The sequence below is a fragment of the Bos grunniens genome, chromosome 14 (assembly GCF_055505025.1).
Source record: "Bos grunniens cultivar Pamir isolate PY7600 chromosome 14, Bosgru_T2T1.0, whole genome shotgun sequence".
In the NCBI taxonomy this organism is placed as follows: Eukaryota; Metazoa; Chordata; class Mammalia; order Artiodactyla; family Bovidae; genus Bos; species Bos grunniens.
Window position 1 is genome coordinate 31608333 of NC_141178.1, and position 23501 is coordinate 31631833.

A 23501-nucleotide genomic window follows, 5' to 3' on the forward strand; every position below is an offset into this window, starting at 1 on the left:
TAGATTTGTCTATTCTTCCTTATTTTTTATATATTTTAAATATATTCAGTTACTTATTTATGTCAGTACGGACTCAGGGAAGGAAAGTTATGACCTACCTAGATAGCATACTCAAAAGCAGAGACATTACTTTGCCAACAAAGGTTCATCTAGTCAAGGCTATGGTTTTTCCTGTGGTCATGTATGGATGTGAGAGTTGGACTGTGAAGAAAGCTGAGCACTGAAGAATTGATTCTTTTGAACTGTGCTGTTGGAGAAGACTCTCGAGAGTCCCTGGGACTGCAAGGAGATCCAACCAGTCCATTCTGAAGGAGATCAGCCCTGGGATTTCTTTGGAAGGAATGATGCTAAAGCTGAAAGTCCAGTACTTTGGCCACCTCATGTGAAGAGTTGACTCGTTGGAAAAAATTCTGATGCTGGGAGGGATTGGGGGCAGGAGGAGAAGGGGACTACAGAGGATGAGATGACTGGATGGCATCACTGACTCGATGGACGTGAGTCTGAGTGAACTCCGGGAGTTGGTGATGGACAGGGAGGCCTGGCGTGCTGTGATTCATGGGGTCGTAAAGAGTCGGACACGACTGAGCGACTGAACTGAACTGAACTGAACTGATGGACTCAGGGGTATTTATTTCATATTTAGATTATAAATTCAATGCTACTTTATTTATTTTGTTGCTGAAATTGTTTCAGATTTGACCACTTAGAGTTCTTTAAATTGGCTACCATGTCTCCTTGGACAGATTTTCTTCGTGTGCCTTTTTTTTTTCTTTTTTGAACACTTCTTTACTTTCTGATCCTATAATGTGTTCTAAACTCATCTTACATACTTCCTTCCCCAATTTTAAAATCAGCTATTTCTTCAAGAGCTCTGGTTATTTTGTGTATTTGTAATAGATTTCTATTGCTTTGTTAAATTTTGCATTCCATTCTGGAATTCTTCTGGCTTCTTAAATGATTTTCTTCTTTTGTACACATAAAGGTTCATTCCTTGTGCTGTAATTTTCTATGGCTTTTGAAAACTGCACAGTGTCATCACTGTATTGTACAGAATAGTTTTACCACAGAAAATCTCCATTCAATCATAACCCCTGGTCCCCAAGCTCTCCCCTGGTCCCCTAGAAACTGCTAAACTTTTGAACCATTACTATGAAAGTGAAAGTGAAAGTCACTCAGTCTTGTCTGACTCTTTGTGACCCCATGGACTATACAGTCCATGGAATTCTCCATGTCCGAATACTAGAGTAGGTAGCCTTTACCTTCTTCAGGAAATCTTCCCAACCCTGGGATTGAACCCAGGTATCCCACATTGCAGACAGATTCTTTACCAGCTGAGCCACAAGGGAAGCCATAGGATACTGGAGTGGGTAGCCTATCTCTTCTCCAGCAGATCTTCCTGACCCAGGAATCCAACTGGGATCTCCTGCATCACAGATGGATTCTTTACCAACTGAGCTATCAGGGAATTTGAAATGACATGCAATTGGTAATTATACAGTATGTAGACTTTCAGGCTGACTTACTTTACTTAGCTACGTGTATTTAAGATTCATTAATTTTTTAGTGTTTGACAGCTCATCTCTTATTATAGTTTAATGGTGTTCCATTGTATATATGCATAGATGTTCCAGCATTTGCTTATTAATTCATCTGTTGAATGACCTTTTAAACTTTTAGTTGTTAGTGATTTTAAATAAACCTTCTATAAAAGTTTTCAAATTTGTTAAGCAAATACCTGTTAGCATAATTTTTGGATCATTATGCTAAGACTATGTTTGGCTTTGTAACAAAATGTTAAATTATCTTCCAAATTAACACAGTTTTGCATTCATATCAGCAATGAATGAGTATTCTTTGATCCATATTCTCATCAGCAATTGATACTGTTCAGTTCAGTTCAATTGCTCAGTTGTGTCCTACTCTTTGTGACACTATGAACCACAGCACGTCAGGCCTTCCTGTCCATCACCAACTCCTGGAGTCCACCCAAACACATGTCCATTGTGTCGGTGATGCCATCCAACCATCTCATCCTCTGTCGTCCACTTCTCCTCCTGCTTTCAATGTTTCCCAGCATCAGGGTCTTTTCAAATGAGTCAGCTCTTCGCATCAGTTAGCCAAAGTATTGGAGTTTCAGCTTCAACATCAGTCCTTCCAATGAACACCCAGGATTGATCTCCTTTAGGATGGACTGGTTGGATCTCCTTGCAGTCCAAGGAACTCTCAAGGATTTTCTCCAACACCACAGTTCAAAGCATCAATTCTTTGGTGCTCAGCTTTCTTTATAGTCCAACTCTCACATCCATACATGGCCACTGGAAAAGCCATAGCCTTGACTAGATGGACCTTTGTTGGCAAAGTAATGTCTCTGCCTTTGAATATGCTGTCTAGCTGGGTCATAACTTTCCTTCCAAGGAGTAAGAGTCTTTTAATTTCATGGCTGCAATCACCATCTACAGTGATTTTGGAGCCCCCAAAAAATAAAGTCAGCCATTGTTTCCACTGTTTCCCTCTCTATTTGCCATGAAGTGGTGGGACCAGATGCCATAATCTTAGTTTTCTGAATGTTGAGCTCTAAGCCAGCTTTTTCACTCTCCTCTTTCAATTTCATCAAGAGGCTCTTTAGTTCTTTTTCTCTTTCTGCTATAAGGGTGGTGTCATCTGCATATCTCAGGTTATAGATATTTCTCCCGGCAATCTTGATTCTAGCTTGTGCTTCTTCCAGCCCAGCGTTTCTCATGATGTACTCTGCATATAAGTTAAATAAGCAGGGTGACAACATACAGCCTTGACATACTCCTTTTCCTATTTGGAACCAGTCTGTTGTTCCATGTCCAGTTCTAACTGTTGCTTCCTGACCTGCATACAGGTTTCTCAAGATTCAGGTCAGGTGGTCTGGTATTGATATTGTTAGTTTTTAGAATTTTGTGCATTCATATTAGTTGTGTAGTAGTACTCACTGTTTTAATTTGCAGTTTCATATGTATATATAGATATAATGCTGAACTTCTTCTTATGTGTTTATTCATCATCTGTATATTTTCTTTGGTTTGGTCTTTTTGATCTTTTCTTTGGATATTTAGGGGCTTCCTTGGTGGAACTAGTGGTAAAGAACCTGCCTGCTAATGCCAAGGTGGGTTCAATCCCTGGGTCAGAAAGATAACCTGGAGATTTAATCAGATTGTTAGTTTCTTATTTTTAAATTTTAGTATTATTATTATATTTTTTATACAAATCCTTTATCATATATGTGTTTTACAAATATTTTCTCTGAGCCTTTGTATTGTGTTTTAATTCTCCCAACAAGGTCTTTCACAGAGCACAAGTTTTAAATTTTAATAAGGTACAACTTAATGTATTTTTAATACATGGGTTTTACTTATCTATGCCATCAGAGCCAAGGTCATTTAGGTTTCCTTCTTTGTTATCTTCTGGAAGTTTTATCATTTTGTGCTTACATTTAGATTTGTGGTCAATTTTAAATTGATTTTTATAAAAAATACAACATTTGTGAGTTGGTTTATATTTTTGCACAAGAAATCCAATTGTTCCAGTATCATTTATTGAAAGGACTATCTTTTCTTTATTGAGTAGCCTTTTTTCATTTGTAAAACATCAACTTATAAAATTTGTGGGAATCTATTTCTCAGCTCGGTATCTTGTTGCATTGATATATGTGTCTCTTCTTTTGCCAGTATATGCTGTTTTGATTACTGTTGCTTAATAGTAAGTATTGCAATTGAGTAATGTGGGTTTTCTGTCTTTGTTCTTCTTAGTATTGTGTTGGCCATTCTAGATCTTTTTCCTTTCACATAAACTTTAGAATAATTTTGTCAATATCTTCAAAAGAGCTTTCTGGAATTTTGATTGAGATTGTGTTGACTTTACAACTTGAGTTTGGAAGACTGATGCCTTAATAATTCAATTTTGCAATTCAAGATATTTATGCCACATATATATGTGTGTGTGTATTTCATATATGTACATACATATGAAATTAAATTACAAGCAGTATTAACACAACAAGTACTTAAACTACTTAGTCATGGTTATAAAATAAGAAAGAGCAAAGTGGCACAACAAGTTCTAAAGTGAGAGAACAGAAAAATGACCCTTTTCAGAAGACGTATTTACATCAATAATTTTCAATTTATTTCACACTTCTAAATATATAATATTTGGTATCTCAATTATAATCACCTATAGTTAATAACTAACAGCCAGAAAAAGGGACAATGAAGACAAATAAAAGGCTTTGAAGCTGAGTTTAAAACTGCTTTATCTTTCTTCTTCATTTTCACTTATGTTAATACTTAATTTTTATCTTAGGTAACCTTAATATTGAACTCAAATTTTTGCTAAGAACCTTTAAGAATATAAATATATTTCTTAACTTGTCTAACTAAAACCAAAATTAGAATGCTAGGAAGTACAATTAAATTAATATGCAGGAACATCAAAGATTTTAAAACAATACTCCAAAGTTTAAGTGGAATAATGACTTAAATCTACATTTTTACATTACTGTGATGTTTCATGAGATTTAATTCACAAAGAGCACCAATAAAGTTGTCTTATTTATGTTCATGTTCCGTTTGCATATGTCTCAAAGTCTTTGTATGTACATTTAGACTCTTCTTCAAAGGTTTTAACATACACATAAAATCAACATATTCAGTAAGTTATTTTTATGAGATCAATTGCAAATTTTCAGCATTTTGCATAAATTAAGGCATGCCATCTCTGCATGCTTGACTTTGCATTCTGTGGGAGCCAGTTGCATGACTTCATCAGAGAAGGAACACAGGACATTATCTGGGCAAACTGGTGAAGAGAATGTAGCTATGGTTTTGCCAAGTTTCAAAAGTCATTGGTTGTTGTCTTATTTTGCCCTTGGTGTGGACACAGTCACTGCGTGGAGTTACATGTCTACACTGACAAAAACCTCCCATGAATTAGCTACTGCGCATTCACTATCTGCTTGATGGCTTGTAATACCAAAGTCTTGTGTTTTGCTTATCAAATTAGTATCTTCACTCTCTCAGGAAACTTACTTTACCAGAATGTATTTGTGTTGTCATAGGGGTGAAAATGGAGTCACTTCCGTTAAATGTACTAACTTCTTGCATAGAAGGCACTCTTAAACTCCATTAGGAATGAGACGCAGCTGACGACCTCTTTCAAGCGCTCGGTCAGCATTTGTAGCAAGTCTGCGTTTTCTCTCATGTCGCTCTTCAACTCTTGTCACCTGGGTTTACAGAGAGACACTTTTGTCAGCTCCCACTCAGTTCATTTTCGAGACATTTCACCTAAATTTGAATAGTCTTATATTGAAAGAAGGTATATGCATTTATGCACATGGATCTTTCCTAGTATAGATACAGTAGTTTAAACCATATTTTTAAAATCTATAAAAACAGAAAGAAAACTTTTAGAATTAAGACTTGTGAACTGAGGAAGTATTCATATGCTTGGTCAATCCTTCCTCCCCTACTTCCCACCACATCCCCAGTTAGCTTCAGCCCAGAGAAGTCATTTCCCCCTCACCAAAATTTTGTCAGAAATATATACCAATGTGATTACAAGACCATATTAATTCCATATACTAGGAATCTTGGACAGATCAAAAATTTTCAGTGTATATTTATTAAATTTACATTTAGGTGCCATGACTCTAGCTTATTTTTGTTTCTTCAGTTATGTGGAAATGTTTTTGTTCAATAACTGTGGACTCTCAGGATAATGCTCTTTTTCTGGGGAGGGAGCAGAGATCCTAATTGTTCTCTAATGAGTGGGATGGTTCTGAACTATAATGAAATATAGTACTCAGAATGGCAACAATGCCATAGTTGAAAAACACCTTATTCCTGACCAGATCCCATACATATTATGCACCAGACTTTAATCAGAAGTTTCAAAACGCAATAGTCCTTGCCTACTCTTAACAATTAAAGTTTTCTGTCTCTATTAAGTACTTTTACATTTGTACTTGGAGGCTACCTGTTCTAATTAGAAAATTATTTCTAATACTCAGACTTCTGAATACCATTATTTGTAACCCAATTAGCTTGAGCAAATCACAGTGCTCCAAGGTCACTGCTCTCATTTCAGCCTGTCTGTTAAAGCAGCAAGATTAGCTCACACATCTACTCACAATTAAAAGTGATAACAAAGCTTTAACTTGTTTTGTCTTCTTTTTGTGATCTGACCCCCTCATCCTCTTTTTATTCTCCTTGCAGTTAGAACTACATCAATATAAGAGAAAACACTTTTCAGCTCCTTTCTTAACCTTTCCCATATCAAATACTTCAGCCATTTGCAAATGCATGCCTCAAAAGTTGCTACCTGCCAGCCTGGGGCTTGCAAGACCCAAGGACCTCAGCCATTCACAGCAGCACCATTAGAGTTGTCTTCCTTCCAGCCACATGGACCACAGTTTTAGTATCAGCTTCCTTGCCAGCCAGACATCTAACCTTGTGGTTTTCCATTTCTTTCCCTTTTGTTAAACCTCAGGTGCCTCTTCTATTGAACCAGCAGAAGCCACAGGGAAATTACACATTTTGCTTACTTTGGATTCTAGGTGCTTTTTTTTTAACCAGTTGGCCAAAGAGCCCAGGGGGAAGGAAAGGGAAAAGAAGGGAAGAGAACACAGTTTTACAACTGTTCTTCCCAGTTTTCCAACTACAGAGCCTTTGTTTTCTGGTGCAAGAATGGTTAAAAATATGATCATTTGTTTTTCTGCAATCATATCTTTCCAGGCTTTTTTCCCCCCCAATTACCCAAAAGTCAGTAAACCAGAATGTGATGCTTTATATTAATATTAAATTTACTTTAGGCATCAGTCCCTAGGGCTTTCATTGTAAGGATGGTGACAGAAAGATGGCCAGACAACCAAAAGATGTAAGTCCTTTGATGTACACAAAATTGCTACTCAAAGCCAGAGATACAATAATAGTCTCAGTCAAAATGACAAGCCTTTCTGATTCTCAAATCTCTTTCAGTAGTGCCCAGTGCCACCCCTGAATAGAGTAGTAGCCCACTACCCTTTATGTAGAACATGGTCTGCCATTTTTATGCGTTCAAAATATGTTCCTAGATTCTAAGTGTTACCCCTGCTTGCCAACCAAAAGCACAAAACTTGCAACAACTCAAGTACATTCCTTGAAATTTATTGGGGGACTAGGTGAAACAAAGGTCCATTTCCCAGGTGCAAATTTGTTTGCTCTTCCAGGCTTTTGGCTTCCTTGAAGTTTATTCTGTAGATAATTGGCTCCAAGTTCTAACTACCATTGAAAAGAAGTTTCAGCAATAATTACATTCATAGTGTCATTGATCACATTTAGAATATCGTTACCAAAATAAGAATGATTACGGCTAAGTAATAGAGCACATCAGATTGATTATATTCTTTGCAGCCAAAGATGGAGAAGCTTTATACAGTTAGCAAAAAACAAGACCAGGAACTGACTGTAGCTCAGATCATGAACTCCTTATTGCCAAATTCACACTTAAATTGAAGACAGTAGGGAAAACCATTGGACGATTCAGGTATGACCTCAATCAAATCACTTACTATTATACAGTGGAAGTGAGAAATAGATTTAAGGGATTAGACCCGATATATGGACAGAGGTTCATGACATTGTTCAGGAGACAGGGATCAAGACCATCTCCAAGAAGAAGAAATGCTAAAAAGCAAAATGACTGTCTGAGGAGGCCTTACAAATAGCTGTGAAAAGAAGAGAAGCGAAAAGCAAAGGAGAAAAGGAAAGATATACCCATTTGAATGCAGAGTTCCAAAGAATAGCAAGGAGAGATAAGAAAGCCTTCCTCAGTGATCAGTGCAAAGAAACAGAGGAAAACAATAGAATGGGAAAGACTAGAGATCTTTTCAAGAAAATTAGAGATACCAAGGGAACATTTCATGCGACGATGGGCTCAGTAAAGGACAGAAATGGTATGGACTTAACAGAAGCAAAAGATATTAACAGGTGTCAAGAATACACAGAAGAACTGTACAAAAAAGATCTTCATGACCCAGATAATCACGATGGTGTGATTAGTCAACTAGAGCCAGACATCCAAGAATGTGAGGTCAAGTGGGCCTTAGGAAGCATGACTACGAACAAAGCTAGTGGAGGTGATGGAATTCCAGTTGAGCTAAAAGATTATGATGATGATGATCATGTATGAAAGTGCTAAAAGATGATGCTGTGAAAGTGCTGCACTCAATAGGCCAGTATATTTGGAAAACTCAGCAGTGGCCACAGGACTGGAAAAGTTCAGTTTTCACTCCAGTCCCAAAAAGAGGCAATGTCAAAGAATGTTCAAACTATTGCACAGTTGCACTCATCTCACATGCTGGTAACGTAATGCTGAAAATTTTACAAGCCAGGCTTCAACAATACATGAACCATGAACTTCCAGAAGTTCAAGCTGGTTTTAGAAAAGACAGAGGAACCAGAGATCAAATTGCCAATATCCGCTGGATCATCGAAAAAGAAAGATTTCCAGAAAACATCTGATTCTGCGTTACTGACTAGGCCAAAGCCTTTGATTATGTGGATCACAATAAACTGTGGAAAATTCTTCAAGAGATGGGACTACCAGAACACCTGACCTGCCTCTTGATAAATCTGTATGCAGATCAGGAAGCCACAGTTAGAACTGGACATGGAAAAACAGACTGGTTCCAAATAGGGAAAAGAGTACGTCAAGGCTTTATATTGTCAGCCTGCTTATTTAACTTCTATGCAGAGTACATCATGAGAAACGCTGGGCTGGATGAAGCACAAGCTGGAATTAAGATTGCCAAGAGAAATATCGATAATCTCAGATATGCAGATGACACCACCCTTATGGCAGAAAGAGAAGAACTAAAGAGCCTCTTGATGAAAGTGAAAGAGGAGAGTGAAAAAGTTAGCTTAAAGCTCAACATTCAGAAAACTAAAATCATAGCATCTGGTCCCATCACTTCATGGCAAATAGATGGGGAAACAGCCAAAACAGTGGCATACTTTATGTTTTGGGGCTCCAAAATTACTGCAGATGTTGACTGCAGCCATGAAATTAAAAGACGTTTACTCTTTGTAAGGAAAGTTATGACCAACCTAGACAGCATATTAAAAAGCAGAGACAGAGACAGGATGGGGAACACATGTATACCTGTGGCGGATTCATTTTGATATTTGGCAAAACCAATACAATATTGTAAAGTTTAAAAATAAAATAAAATTAAAAAAAATAAAAAGCAGAGACATTACTTTGCCAACAAAGGTCCATCTAGTCAAGGCTATGGTTTTTCCAGTGGTCATGTATGGATGTGAGAGTCAGACTATAAAGGAAGCCAAGCAGTGAATAATTGATGCTTTTGAACTGTGGTGTTGGAGAAGACTCCTGTGAGTCCCTTGGATTGCAAGGAGATTCAACCAGTCCATCCTAAAGAAAATCAGTCCTGAATATTCTTTGGAAGGACTGATGTTGAAGCTGAAACTCTAGTACTTTAGCCACTTGATGTGAAGAGCTGACTCCTTTGAAAAGACCCTGATGCTGGGAAAGATTGAAGGCTGGAGGAGAAGGGATGATGGAGGATAAGATGGCTGGATGGCATCACCAACTCAATGGACATGAGTTTGAGTAAACTCTGGGAGTTGGTGATGGACAGGGAAGCCTGGTGTGCTGGGGTCCATTGGGTCACAGAAAGTTGAACACGACTGAATGGCTGAACTGAACCAAACTGAATAGAGCACTTAAATAGTACACTGGAGATTATGTTCCTTGAGATTGAATCTTCCACAAAATTATATGTGAAGTTTCTCTCTAACCAAGTTAGAGTGAAATTGGTAACACAGTCTTTGAAGAAGAATCCAACCAAATGCAATTCTGGGAAAAAACAGTGTCTGTAATATATCTATAATTTGGGACTCTGGCTTTTTAAGTAACTAAAACTTAAGTGCCATGGTATATCCAAATGGCCTTCTTAAGGACATTTCTAGCTATATTTGCATGTATCTTTGAAGGTACACCTTTTTTTGAAAGTTGAGGTGCTTTTTCTGGTTGAAGAACAATGCTGCCAGTCCTTTTTGACCTTCCTATTCGAATGTCAATGCTATCACCTGTTGATAGGATAATCATTACCTTATCTTGCCTTTAGTCACCTATACAGGTATCTCCATCCAAAACTATTGCTGCAAATGATCTGTTATTCATCTGCCCAGTGTAGAATGTAGGACTTCTACTCTGCCTTCTTATGTAAAGTTAGGTCATAAGGTTGTTCATGCAAGACACATTACTTAGTTTCTTTAAGAATTCTTTATTTTTATTTAACATTAAACTCATATTGAGAATTACATAGAATAGTCAGATGGACATTAGTACCATGTTTGCTGTAAAATATCTCTTGGGCACAAATGGAAGTTGAAGTTATCCATTAAGTTTTCCTGCTTAATATTCCTTAGAATTAAGTAGTAGAAGAATAACTGTTGAGAACTTGCATAATTACTCATTATTCATAATAGAAGTAATATAATTTTCTATATCCTTTTTGGGAGCTTCCCAAGTGGTGCTAGTGGTACAGAACCTGCATGCTAATGCAGGAGACACAAGAGTCGTGGGTTCAATCCCTGGGTTATTGAAGATCCCCTGGCGGAGGGCATGACAACCCACTCCAGGATTCTTACCTGCAGAATCCCATGGACAAATAAACCTGGTGGGTTGTATTCCATAGGATCGTAAAAAGTTGGACAGGACAGATGTGACTTAGTTGCATGCATGTCTTTTTCATCATTCTAACTTTCAGGTAATATAACTTCCTTTTGGTTGACTAGACTCCTACTAAAGTATTTTATGAACTTTTATTCTAGAATAGTACAAATATTTATTGCTACATAACAGTAGTCACAAAGACCAATCATTTTATTTTGTCTCAAATCTGTGGGTTGACTGGATGGTTCTTCTATAAGTCTTGCTTAAGTTTGTCATGTCCAGGTGTTTAGCTGGGGGTTAAACTGCGCTGAGAGGTTCACTGCAACTGCTTTATGGATTACAGGTTTGGCCTCTGTTTAGCCTTCCCTTCACTTAGAAAAACTGTATTAAAATGCTCAATCATAACATTATCCCTATTTCCTGATTGCATCAAACATAGAACAAAGCCTTTCTTCCTTAGACTTGTCCCAAAGCTACCTAATACAGGATCAAATCCTATAATCCATTTCTTTTATAAGACCCTCTTACTGAGATGCCTTGTTATTCCTCTTTGAGGGGTGTTTGTCCTGGCCACCATGAGTCATAAAACAAGTTGTTTAGCTCTGGGTATGTTCCTAGTGGTCTTTGGCTAAAAGCACTGGTACTATATTCAACAGGAACGGAAGATCATGAACATGTACTATGAATTTGGGCAATTCTAGATATTACAGATGCTAAAAAAACAAAACAAACAAACAACAACCAAAAAAACCTCTCTATGCTCAGAAACTTAACATTGTAAAAAATGGAGAACAATAGGAAAAAGAGCAATTTCACTACAAGCCTTAGTAAGAGTTTCTAATATTGTCTATCAAGTGTTATTAATAAAGTTACAAGGCCAAACAGAAACACTGAAGTACTAAATTCAGGTTTTAAATATATAATTCAGGTTTTAAATATATAATTGGTTTCTTTTTCCCAGCAGCATGCTCACAGATTCAACCTTGGGGCACCAAGGGAGTAGGCAGTGATTAGTGATGTGAAGATGTCTCATATTTCCCTTCATAAGGATGCATCTGTTTGCTACACTGTGTCTGAGAATTTTCTCCTCTCATAATTAGGGTTTATATACAGAGTGCTGTTTATTTTGTCCTCATTGATCATGTTTCATAATAGAATAGTTTGTCTTACCCAATGTTTAGTTCTAGCTTATGTACCAATAGCATCTCCTGAATTATTTTTATAATTTTTTAATTAATCAAGATTTAGAGTATTACTAGATTTAAACTGTCAGTCCCAGAATTTTGTTGTCATTGATGCTGTTGTTTTCTTTTTAGGACTATTTATTTATTTTTCCTTTTAAAAAAGATGCTGATTTGTACTGATAGATTTGTCTTGCTGATGTTAACATTCATTATTTTCTAAAAATCTGCCTTAACTAAATTTCCATTGTACATATATATTCCCAATGGTAAATGATGCATATTCTCAATGGTAAATGATATGTGACATTTACTTCTTCAAAACTTACAATAAACTTTTGATTTCTCTTAAGAAAAGAAAATGGCAAGAAGAAAAATTTTAGTTTAAATGCTTTAAACATTATTTAAAATGTTTTATTTACATATATTGGAATTTTTAAAATTCTAGTAGTCAGAGGTAACCATTCATTGGCATGCTAATTTGCATTAGCAGTACAATTTTATATTTCCATATCTTTCTTTTTTAATCCTGATTTCTCTTAATAAGAAAGCTAAATATCACAAATAATAAATCTATAGGCAGGTGATCCTGCATGCATACATGTTCTCTGTAGAAACAGTAACAATGAATTCCCTCTTAGATATAAGATTCTGGCATATATTTTTTTTTCTTTTTAAATAAACATAGGAAGTTTGATCATTGGAAAGTAACTTAGTAATAAACATATCTACTGAAAACATGTTATGAATGAGATAAAGAACTGTTTATGCTTTATTTATTAATTTCTACACTGATTTATTCAGTATTTGTTAGGGTTACTATGTACCACTTATGGTTATAAAGGAATCAGACAAGACTTTTTGTTCCCTAAGTGTTCAGAATTAATTAGAGAAGACAAAATGGTTCACTCATCACACAGAATTGTGTTAAAAGCTCTATGGAGAGATAAACATGGATTCTTAGACTGAGTAATATTATCCAAGAAGAGTTTGGGAAAAGTGAAAGATGAGAAGTTAGATTCACAAAGAGATATAGGCATCTCAGGAAGAATAAACACCACATGCACAATTATGGAAATGACAAAAAGAGGATATACTTGGGAAATTCAAGCACTTGTGCATGACTGGAGCATTGGAAACGTGAGGTAGGAAAGGTATTTATGGATCAAATCATGAAGAAAATTTCATTTATGCTGTTTATCTTTATTAAAGGAGAGTCACTAAAGTATTTCAGTCAAGGAGATGACACCCTTATAACTAGATGTTTAAAATTTCATTTTATGCTGTAGGATGAAAGCCCCAATAACAGGAGTAGGGAATCCTAGTTAACTACTCATAATTAGCAAAGGAATAAAGTGGGTCTGAACCAAAGTAGAGCAAAAATGAAAGAATAGAAAGGATTTGTGACATATTTAGGAAGAAAAATGGATACCATTTAGAAACCCCTTGAATAGAATGGATAAGGGAGAGGAAGACTCTCTCATTTTCAGGGGATTCATGGAATGAATGATCACATGATTCATAAAAGAAGAAATCATGATCTAGAAAAGTGGTCTCCAACCTTTTTTTGGTGCCAGGGACTGGTTTTGTGGGAGACCGTTTTTCCATGAACCAGTTTGCGGTGTGTGGTTCAGGTGGTAATGCAGATGATGGAGAGCTCTGCCACCCACTGGTCACCTCCTGCTGCGTGGCCGAGTTCCTAACAGGCCGTAGACTAGTACCAGTCTAAGGCCCGGGGGTTGGGGACCTGTGATATAGAGAATAGGAAATGAGGAAATCAATTTGGACACATTGACTTTATATTATGGACCCTAGTGAAGATCTAGTAGGCAATTAGAAATGTTTGCTTCAGCTTCATCAAAAAGTCTTATAACTTGGCATATAACTTCTTATACCTTCATGAAAAAGACTTATAACTTGTGTAAAAACATGCAGTTGTGACAGAATCCAGCAATACCTCTCCCATCTCCGATTCTCTGATTCCTTTCCTAAACTGGATTATTGGCTCTCATTTGTGTTTTTCTCCTTCATATCAATAGCTATTCAACACCTGAAATGTCCATTTACTTTCATTAAAGTGGTCAGGTTTTTGTTGCTTTTTGTTTTGATCACAGAAACAGTTTCTCTGACAGGGTTAGACAAACAGCGTGTGCATGCTATTGCTCAGTTGTGTCCAGCTCTTTGTGACCCCATGGGCTGCTGCCCACCAGGTCCTCTGTCCATGGAATTTTCCAGGCAAGAATATTAAAATGGATTTCCATTTCCTATTCCAGGGGATCTTCCTGACCCAGGAATAAACCCACGTCTTCTGCATCTCCTGCACTGGCAGGTGGATTCTTTCTCACTGAATCACCTGGGAAGCCCTAGACAAACAGTAGACACTCCATAAAGATTTGTTAAATTCCCTCTGTCTGTCTTCCCTCCCAGTTCCCCTCCCTCCCTTTCTTTCTTCATTCTTTGCCTTCCTTTATCTCTAGCCTTCTTTTCATCCTTCCTCTTTCCCTCTTGTCCTGCCTTCTTTTCTTCCTTTCCTTTTTTCTTCTCTCCTTCCCTCCCTCCTTCTTTCATTATTATTTTTGTAAATATTTACCAAATATCTACCATATGACAGTGTTAGTTATATATTGGGCAACATCACAGATGTGGTCCTTGATTTCTAATCTAAATTGTTATAAGTTCTATGACGGAAATTAAAAAGATAAAGACTTTATTGTGCTAAGTTGCTTCAGTTGTGTTTGACTCTTATGCTTGGACTGCAGCCTGCCAGGCTCTTCTGTCCATGGGATCCTCCAGGCAAGAAGAATGGAGTGGGTTGCCATGCCCTCCTCCAGGGGATCTTCCTTTATGCACAGTATTTCCATTCAAAGCTTAATGGTACTTAGAGAGCATTTAATAAATTTATACTGAATAAATGAAAAATTAATTCATTAAGAGATGAATGAATAACAAGTTAATAACTAGAACATAGGTCTTCTTACTCTTAGTTCAGTAAAATTCCAATTATAACTTAAGTTATATAACAAGAAAAAAAAAAAAACTTACCTTTTTGTACTCTGAAGTCTAGGCTAATTTGAAAAATTATATCAATGCTGTAAATGCAGTACTTCACTGAAATTGCTCTTAAAATTTCCAATCAAATTTATTTTTGTTATAGCGTCTGTATATTTCACACCATCCCTGCCATGTAAAGCACATTAAGATGATTTCTAAAGTAGCCTATACAAGAAACTTCCTCTCATATAGTTTTATTTACTTTCTTCAGGTAATTTCTCACTAACATGTTCTTAAGCACAATTTTTTTTCCCCTCTATTTCTGTTTTATCCCAACTAGAATGCAAACTTCAAAAAGACAGGAACTTTATTTCTTCTAGCTTTGGGATTGCTAGCTTGTAGAATTCTTAATAAATTATAGTTGAATGAATGAATAGATTATTATGAATCATAATTTAAAATCCCTTATAAATGTTTTAGAGGTTTTTAAATTAACAATAGCAATAGCACAGAAAAACTTTATCTGTGCCGTATTGTTCTATTACCAAAGAATTTCTTGTGTTTTTTCAAGTCATGATTCCTTTCAAGGATGTAAATTTATGCCATGTTGACAACATTCTAGTGTTGTAGTGTTCAAATGGCAGATTCAGGGATAAACTTTAAATTCCTTAATGAACACTTTTATTTATATATATATATATATATATATATATATAAATATTTAATTTTTTCAAGGTCTCATTTTGGTATCTGACTGAATAGTGTAGGCATATTTTTAGTTTGAAATCTAGAATTAATATTTAATGTTTCTCAGGCAATATTTTTTTACAATGGACATATATTCATGATCCAGCTCTTTTTTTCTTTGCTTTATTCCTCCAACAAAGCATCTAGGTCTTGCAGTTATATTTTCACAATACAGGGTTTTCAAACAACTTTTTTCTTTTCTGAAATTCTTTTCTTAACAGAAAACTTTGATCTGAAGACCCTTACTCAGAATTCACTAGGACCTCTTTGGGATAGCAAAATATACATTTAGCTCAATTCAGAGATCCTTGATTTGTTTTAGAAAGAGGTTTAAAAATCTCATGGCCAGATATAAATTTGGAATCAATATAGATACTTTCTGCTTGTGTGATATTCAAATATCTTGGTAGCTCACAGTAAATATATTTAATTACTTTCCATATTGCTTTACAACTTGTCTATAAGGATTACTGATTATATATATTTGCAAATCTTGAAGGCCAAAAAAAATTATAGGAAGTTCTTAGTAGTAATGGTAAGCATATGCCTATTCTGCTTGGGTCAGCTTTGAGAGCTTGGGGTTTTTGTGTAAATTAGAAAGGCCAGCCAAGGGTCTGGAAAAAATTGAAAAGATTGTTTTATCATCAGAGTTTCAATCATTTTTGAATATTATATTAAGTTTTCTTCATTAATAATTAATTCCAAATTCTTCCTTTCCCAATTCACTAATCAGAATTCCCCAAATCACTTTGTGCTATTCATTTAATGCCTTCTAACTAATGTAGTTCCTCCATAGAATATTTTGCAGAGAAAAAATTTCTAATAGCTACTAATGGCAGTTATATTCATTAGCAGCCGACTCCATGCATTAATTCCAGTAGCAAAATGAAAGCATGATATCACAATCTCTTTCTTCTTTTTTGTGTTTTCTTATAGTAGATTGTAGGAAACGTTTCCATGGCTGTCTTGATTTTACTAGAGTAAAAGAAAGCTTTGTAATGATTTTAGCTATTGACTATGAAAAAAATGGAAATTTATTTGATGTCCACTTATCATAGTTAGATGGCAGATTGTTGCAAGGGGAAGGAATTAGATAAAACTGAGGCATATGTATATATTCCCCTTCCAATTATCTTGGCAGAAAGAATCTCTAGTAAATCTTTCAGTAACTTGTTGGTAAGAGAAAATCAGGCCACATTCAATCAATGGGCTTCCCTGATAGCTCTGAGGGTAAAGAATCTGTCTACAGTACAGGAGACCTGGGTTCAATTTCTGGGTGGGGAAGACTTCATGGAGAAGGGAATGGCAACCCACTCCAGTATTCTTGCCTGAAGAATCCCATGGACAGAGGAAACTGGCAGGTTACAGCCCATGGGGTCGCAAAGAGTCAGACACAACTAAGTGACTAACACATCCATTCAGTTAATAGCATAGCATCAACTAGTGCAAGTTTAAAAGTTAGACATACTCGAGGGTGAAGTCAGATTCATACAGAGTTTTCTTCGAACCTGAGTTACTTGTTCTGCTTTTCTATTTCAGATGGCCTCTGAGTGAGCTCAGAAATCTGGGGAAGGGAGTGGGGGTTTTACCAGCAATTCCCATTTCTCTTTGGTCTAACATTGCTGCTGCTGCGAAGTTGCTTCAGTCGTGTCCAACTCTGTGCGACCACATAGACGGAAACCCACCAGGCTCCTCCGTCCCTGGGATTCTCCAGGCAAGAACACTGGAGTGGGTTGCCATTCAGTTCAGTTCAGTCTCTCAGTCGTGTCCGACTCTTTGAGACCCCATGAATTGCAGCACGCCAGGCCTCCCTGTCCATCACCAACTCCCGGAGTTCACTCAGACTCACGCCCATCGAGTCAGTGATGCCATCCAGCCATCTCATCCTCTGTTGTCCCCTTCTCCTCCTGCCCCCAATCCCTCCCAGCATCAGAGTCTTCTCCAATGAATCAATTCTTCGCATGAGGTGGCCAAAGTACTGGAGTTTCAGCTTTAGCATCATTCCTTCCAAAGAAATCCCAGGGCTGATCTCCTTCAGAATGGACTGGTTGGCTCTCCTTGCAGTCCAAGGGACTCTCAAGAGTCTTCTCCAACACCACAGTTCAAAAGCATCAATTCTTCGGCGCTCAGCCTTCTTCACAGTCCAACTCTCACATCCATACATGACCACAGGAAAAACCATAGCCTTGACTAGACAGACCTTTGTTGGCAAAGTAATGTCTCTGCTTTTGAATACGCTATCTAGGTTGGACATAACTTTCCATCCAAGGAGTAAGCGTCTTTGAATTTCATGGCTGCAGTCACCATCTACAGTGATTTTGGAGCCCCCCAAAATAAAGTCTGACACTGTTTCCACTGTTTCCCCATCTATTTCCTATGAAGTGATGGGACCAGATGCCATGATCTTCGTTTTCTGAATGTTGAGCTTTAGCCAACTTTTTCACTCTCCACTTTCACTTTCATCAAGAGGCTTTTTAGTTCCTCTTCACTTTCTGCCATAAGGGTGGTGTCATCTGCATATATGAGGTTATTGATATTTCTCCCGGCAGTCTTGATTCCAGCTTGTGCTTCCTCCAGCCCAGCATTTCTCATATTGTACTCTGCATATAAGTTAAATAAGCAGGGTGACAATATACAGCCTTGACATACTCCTTTTCCTATTGGAACCAGTCTGTTGTTCCATGTTCAGTTCTAACTGTTGCTTCCTGACCTGCATAAAGATTTCTCAAGAGGCAGGTCAGGTGGTCTGGTATTCCTATCTCTAGTGATCAATTAAGCAACCATTTTTTTTTTTTTTTTGGCTGGACTTTTGAGGAATAAGATATTTTGGGGCAGTAAAATGAAAAACAAAAAACAAAAAACAAAAAAAGCACATTAGCAAACTAACAGCTTATACCTTAATTATTTTGCCCTTATTCCCAAGGTATTGTGTTCTGGTTGACTACCTGGCTAGTGAGGAATGTAGTAATGATGGGTAGGTGCTTCTTAGACTAGGACTTGTATGCTGCCAAGTTAGTTCCCACTTACTTCTTCCTGGAAACCAGGGAAGTCAAGTATGTACTCATAGCATCATCTGATTATGCGAGTTGAATATTTTAACCTCTCTGGATTTCTTTGCTTTAATAGTGTTTTTCCTGACACAGTATCAGGAGTTGAGCCTGTTCTACAAAGGTGCATCATAAGATCAGGTGTTTGTGTTCCTTGGGACTAACTTACTGCTAAGGTACCACACCAAAATTGAAAGCCCACTTCCCACTGGTTGAACTGTTTCTATTATTTATCACATGATGTCATGAAATATAGTTGTTATTTTTATCTCTTGCCCCTTCCATCTCCTCTGTATTCACTAGATGACCCTACTGTGTGTAATGCTCACTGAATTTTTTAAAGATAAGCAGCTTACACAATATCCCCTGGTATAAAGAACCAACACATGCTGCCCCACTCATTTTTACCTAAAATGAATTTTCAAATGCATAAAGAACTAAAAAATCAGCTACAGCATCATATATTGTTTAATCTAAATCTTCCAGTGAAACAAAGAAAAAAATAAATTACTCATGGACTTCTCAATATACTGACCTTAATAAATTTATTTCAGTTGCCTCATAGTGTGAAATTGTTGAAGAAGAGATAGTAATTTAAAGAAAAGTGCTATTAAGTTATTTGCTTAGAATGTGTTTTCATATAGACTACCTTATTGAACAATCAGTTGTCTTTCATAATAGGTGCTAATTCTTGACCCATTATAGTTGTTAAATGTGCTCATTTTAATAAATGAAACTGAAAAAAACTGACCTTTTAATTAAAGAACTAGAGGTTATCAGAAGAATATTTTAACTTCTTAACACTATTGTGTGCAGTTAAAAAATTATAATATATGAATAATATCCTTGTCATAATCATCTCTTTGGATGTAATACAAAAAAAGTGGATTCAGTTCTAGTTCAAAAATAAAGACATTTCAATGCTCAAGAAGCTATAGATTTACTATGTGATATAACATTTAAATATTTTAACTTAGGTTAAAATTGGAAGCACTCATAAAAATATTATCAAGTATGGTATACTAGAGACACAGTGATTTACATTTTAATGATGAGATGAAAGGCAATAAAACCTATTTTAACCCACTCAAACCATAATATCTCTAACAACTAAGTAATGAAAATACTCCATATCTTATAGTAAAGCAAGAATTTTACATGTAAAATCATGTAATAATATATTAAATTATGCAAAAATTCTCTGGAATTAAACAAAATTATCATTAAACTTTTGCCATTTTGATTTAACCTTTATGGAAAGTAAATGGTAGGGTTAATCAAATCAATAAAAAAATAATTAGTAAGGAACATACTATTACTTGAGGCCTTAATGAAGATACTAAAGGTGTAAGAATGGTGATTTTTGTTATTTGTTTTCAGTTGTATAATTTCCTTTAGTCCCAAAAGATTTATAAGTTCCTAAAGAAAATGTCCATGCCTCTTCTATATCATATTATAATATCTAATTTAGGGTTTAATTTATAATCTGTGTTTGAAATACTTTTTGCTATGTGATATAATATATACAGTGAATAGTTCAAGCAATTTCATCCCATTCCCCAACCACTTGACCTCTGCTGTATCAATTTGCTTACCTGGAAAGACACATTTGGAGTTATTGTAATTTGATTGACCATATATATTCTATTTTCTATAAATTGCCTTTCTTCGGTTCAGTTCAGTTCAGTCGCTCAGTCATGTCCAACTGTCTGCGACCCCATGGACTGCAACATGCCAGGCTCCCCTATCCATCACCAACTCCTGGAGTCCACCCAAACCCATGTCCATTGAGTCGGTGATGCCATCCAGCCATCTCATCCACTGTCATCCCCTTCTCCTCCCACCTTCAATCTTTTCCAGCATCAGGGTCTTTTCAAATGAGTCAGCACTTTGCATTACGTAGCCAAAGTACTGGAGTTTTAGCTTCAACATCAGTTCTTCCAATGAACACCCAGGACTGATTTCCTTTAGGATGGACTGGTTGTATCTCCTTGCAGTCCAAGGGACTCTCAAGAGTCTTCTCCAACACCACAGTTCAAAAGCATCAATTCCTCGGCACTCAGCTTTCCTTATCCAACTCTCGCATCCATACATGACTACTGGAAAACCAATAGCCTTGATTAGATGGAACTTTGTTGGCAAAGTAACGTCTCTGCTTTTTATTATGCTGCCTAGGTTGGTCATAACTTTCCTTCCAAGGAGTAAGCATCTTTTAATTTTATGGCTGCAGTCACCATCTGTAGTGATTTTGGAGCCCCCAAACATAAAGTCTGCCACTGTTTCTACTATTTCCCCATCTATTTGCCATGAAGTGGTGGGACTGGATGCCATGATCTTAGTTTTCTGAATGTTGAGTTTTAAGCCAGCTTTTTCACTCTCCTCTTTCACTTTCATCAAGAGGCTCTTTAGTTCTTCTTCACGTTTTGCCATAAGGGTGGTGTCATCTGCATATCGGAGGTTATTGATATTTCTCCCAGCAATCTTGATTCCAGCTTGTTCTTCATCCAGCCCAGTGTTTCTCATGATGTACTCTGCATATAAGTTTAATAAGCAGGGTGACAATATACAGCCTTGATGTACTCCTTTTCCTATCGGAGCCAGTATGTTGTTCCATGTCCAGTTCTAACTGTTGCTTCCTGACCTACATACAGATTTATCAAGAGGCAGGTCAGGTGATCTTATACTCTTATCTTTTTCAGAATTTTCCACAGTTTATTGTGATCCACATAGTCAAAGGCTCTTTGTCATAGTCAATAAAGCAGAAATAGATGTTTTCTGGAACTCTCTTGCTTTTTTGATGGCCCAGAGGATTTTAGCAGTTTGATCTCTGATTCCTCTGTCTTTTCTAAGTCCAGCTTAAACATCTGGTAGTTCATGGTTCATGTGGTAGTTCATAAATTGCCTTTCTTAGGCCCATTCTGGTTGTAAGACTGTATATCATCCCCATTACTCCTCTTTCACCGAAATGTTCTAAAAGTATTTTTAGTTAAATGTTACTGCTTCATAAATAAAGGAGGTCATGAATGCCCATACATTTAAAAATTTTAATGTTAAGAGGTATTTGTTTTCTGAATTCACTAACTCATGAAGCTTTTTTGGATGCCTATGCTTTTTACTTCTGCAAGCTTTCTCTATCTGAAGCTATTTGACTTCTTCTGTGGCTAAGCTATTTTTAAATGTGTTGAATTCTTTGATAATTTTGTAAAGACAATAAAGAAACAAATAAATGATAAGCCTTGTTTCAACATGGAATTATCTTACTAGAATAGGTAATATTTTAGAATTTATGCTGCCTTGACTTAACTCTGTATCTTAATAAACAGATATAACCTTAGTGAAACATTATTCTGTGTATGGAAGCCTAAATACTAATAGCTTACAAAAGAAAATAAATGAAGCTGAAAAGATCAGTATTAGAAAATTCTAGGATTTGCTTGCATTGATACATCTTGAGGGTAGAAAAAAATAGTTTCAACTTTGGTTATGGTCATATAATAGAGAAAAGATCAAAGCTATGTTTGGTAGAAAATGATCATCTTAGCTACAACATTTATGTAAGTTCAACAAAAACTGGTAAAAAAAGATTGCTTATCCAATGCTTAATTCAAATTGAATCTTACGAGATCTCATATAAGAAAGGTGAAATATATCTAATGTGACGAAAGGAATAGAGTCATGAAAAAAATGAATCTTTGTGACATGGGTGTGTAAAAAGAATAAAAGATCATCTTTTAAACTGTCAAAAATGCAAAATTTAAGGCAAAAAATGAGAATAAATGGTTATATAAAAGATTGTGAGGCATATTTAATAAAATATCATAAAGTCATTGAAAACAAGTAGCATTTGCTTTGCAAGCATTTGGACAATCCCATTTAGGCAAATTGTCTGCTCATACCCTACTCTGTCTCTCAATGTTTCTCTTCTGCTCCCTGCTGTGTGTGTGCTCCTTTTAACCTAATAGGGTTGTGTGATACTTAGATATTTTCAAATTATTACATGTAGAAAGCTCTTCTTTGTGGGAAATATGCAAAAATAAAATTAAGTGAAAGAGAAAACCATGTATTTAAAATCTATTAGTTGAATACATTCTTGGGTGGGTACTCATTTAGTGCTGATGAAACTGTATATATATATATATTTTTTTATATGATATTAGAGGTGAATACAGAGTGTTAAGAGAACAGAGAAGAGGTATATACCTAAGTCTGAAGACATCAAGAAGAGGTTTCACAAGAAATGTTATTTATGCTGAGAATTGAAAAATAATATATTTTTAAAGTAATATAAATAAACCCTATCATTATTTGTGCAATACTTAGATGTCACAAATGAATTTTAGATTCAACAAGTCTAAGTGAAGTCACTCAGTCATGTCCAACTCTTTGCAACCGCATGGGCTGTAGCCTACCAGGCTCCTCCGTTCATGGGATTTTCTAGGCAAGAGTACTGAAGTGGGTTGCCATTTCCTTCTCCAGGAGATCTTCCCAACCTAGGGATTGAACCTGGGTCTCCCGCATTGTAGGCAGATGCTTTACCATCTGAGCCACCAGGGAAGCAACAAGTCTGAAGCAAACCTTAATTTCTCTCTAAGAATGGGTTCATTCCCTCTATAGTTGCTTTGGCAACTGACACAAACATACGTTAAAAAAAAAAAAAAAAGACAATTGCTCCTTGGAATAAAAGCTATGACCAACCTAGACAGCATATTAAAAAGCAGAGACATGACTTTGCTGACAAAAGTTTGTAGAGTGAAAGCTATGGTTTTTCTAGTAGTCATGTACAAATGTGAGAGTTGGACCATGAGGAAAGCTGAACACTGAAGAATTGATG

General features: G+C 36.3%; 1 long non-coding RNA gene across 3 annotated transcripts in view; it reads left to right on the forward strand.

Annotated features, from left to right (window-relative positions):
- Positions 1 to 23501, forward strand: part of LOC147359246 (uncharacterized) — a 119403-nt gene that overhangs the window by 15491 nt on the left and 80411 nt on the right. For 2 of the 3 annotated variants that reach the window (XR_015140211.1, XR_015140210.1), the window contains one exon: positions 14159 to 14405. The exons of the other annotated variant lie outside the window; for it this stretch is intronic. This is a non-coding gene — a long non-coding RNA (uncharacterized LOC147359246). Of the gene's footprint in view, positions 1 to 14158; positions 14406 to 23501 lie in introns of those variants that run through there. 3 annotated transcript variants of the gene reach the window in all.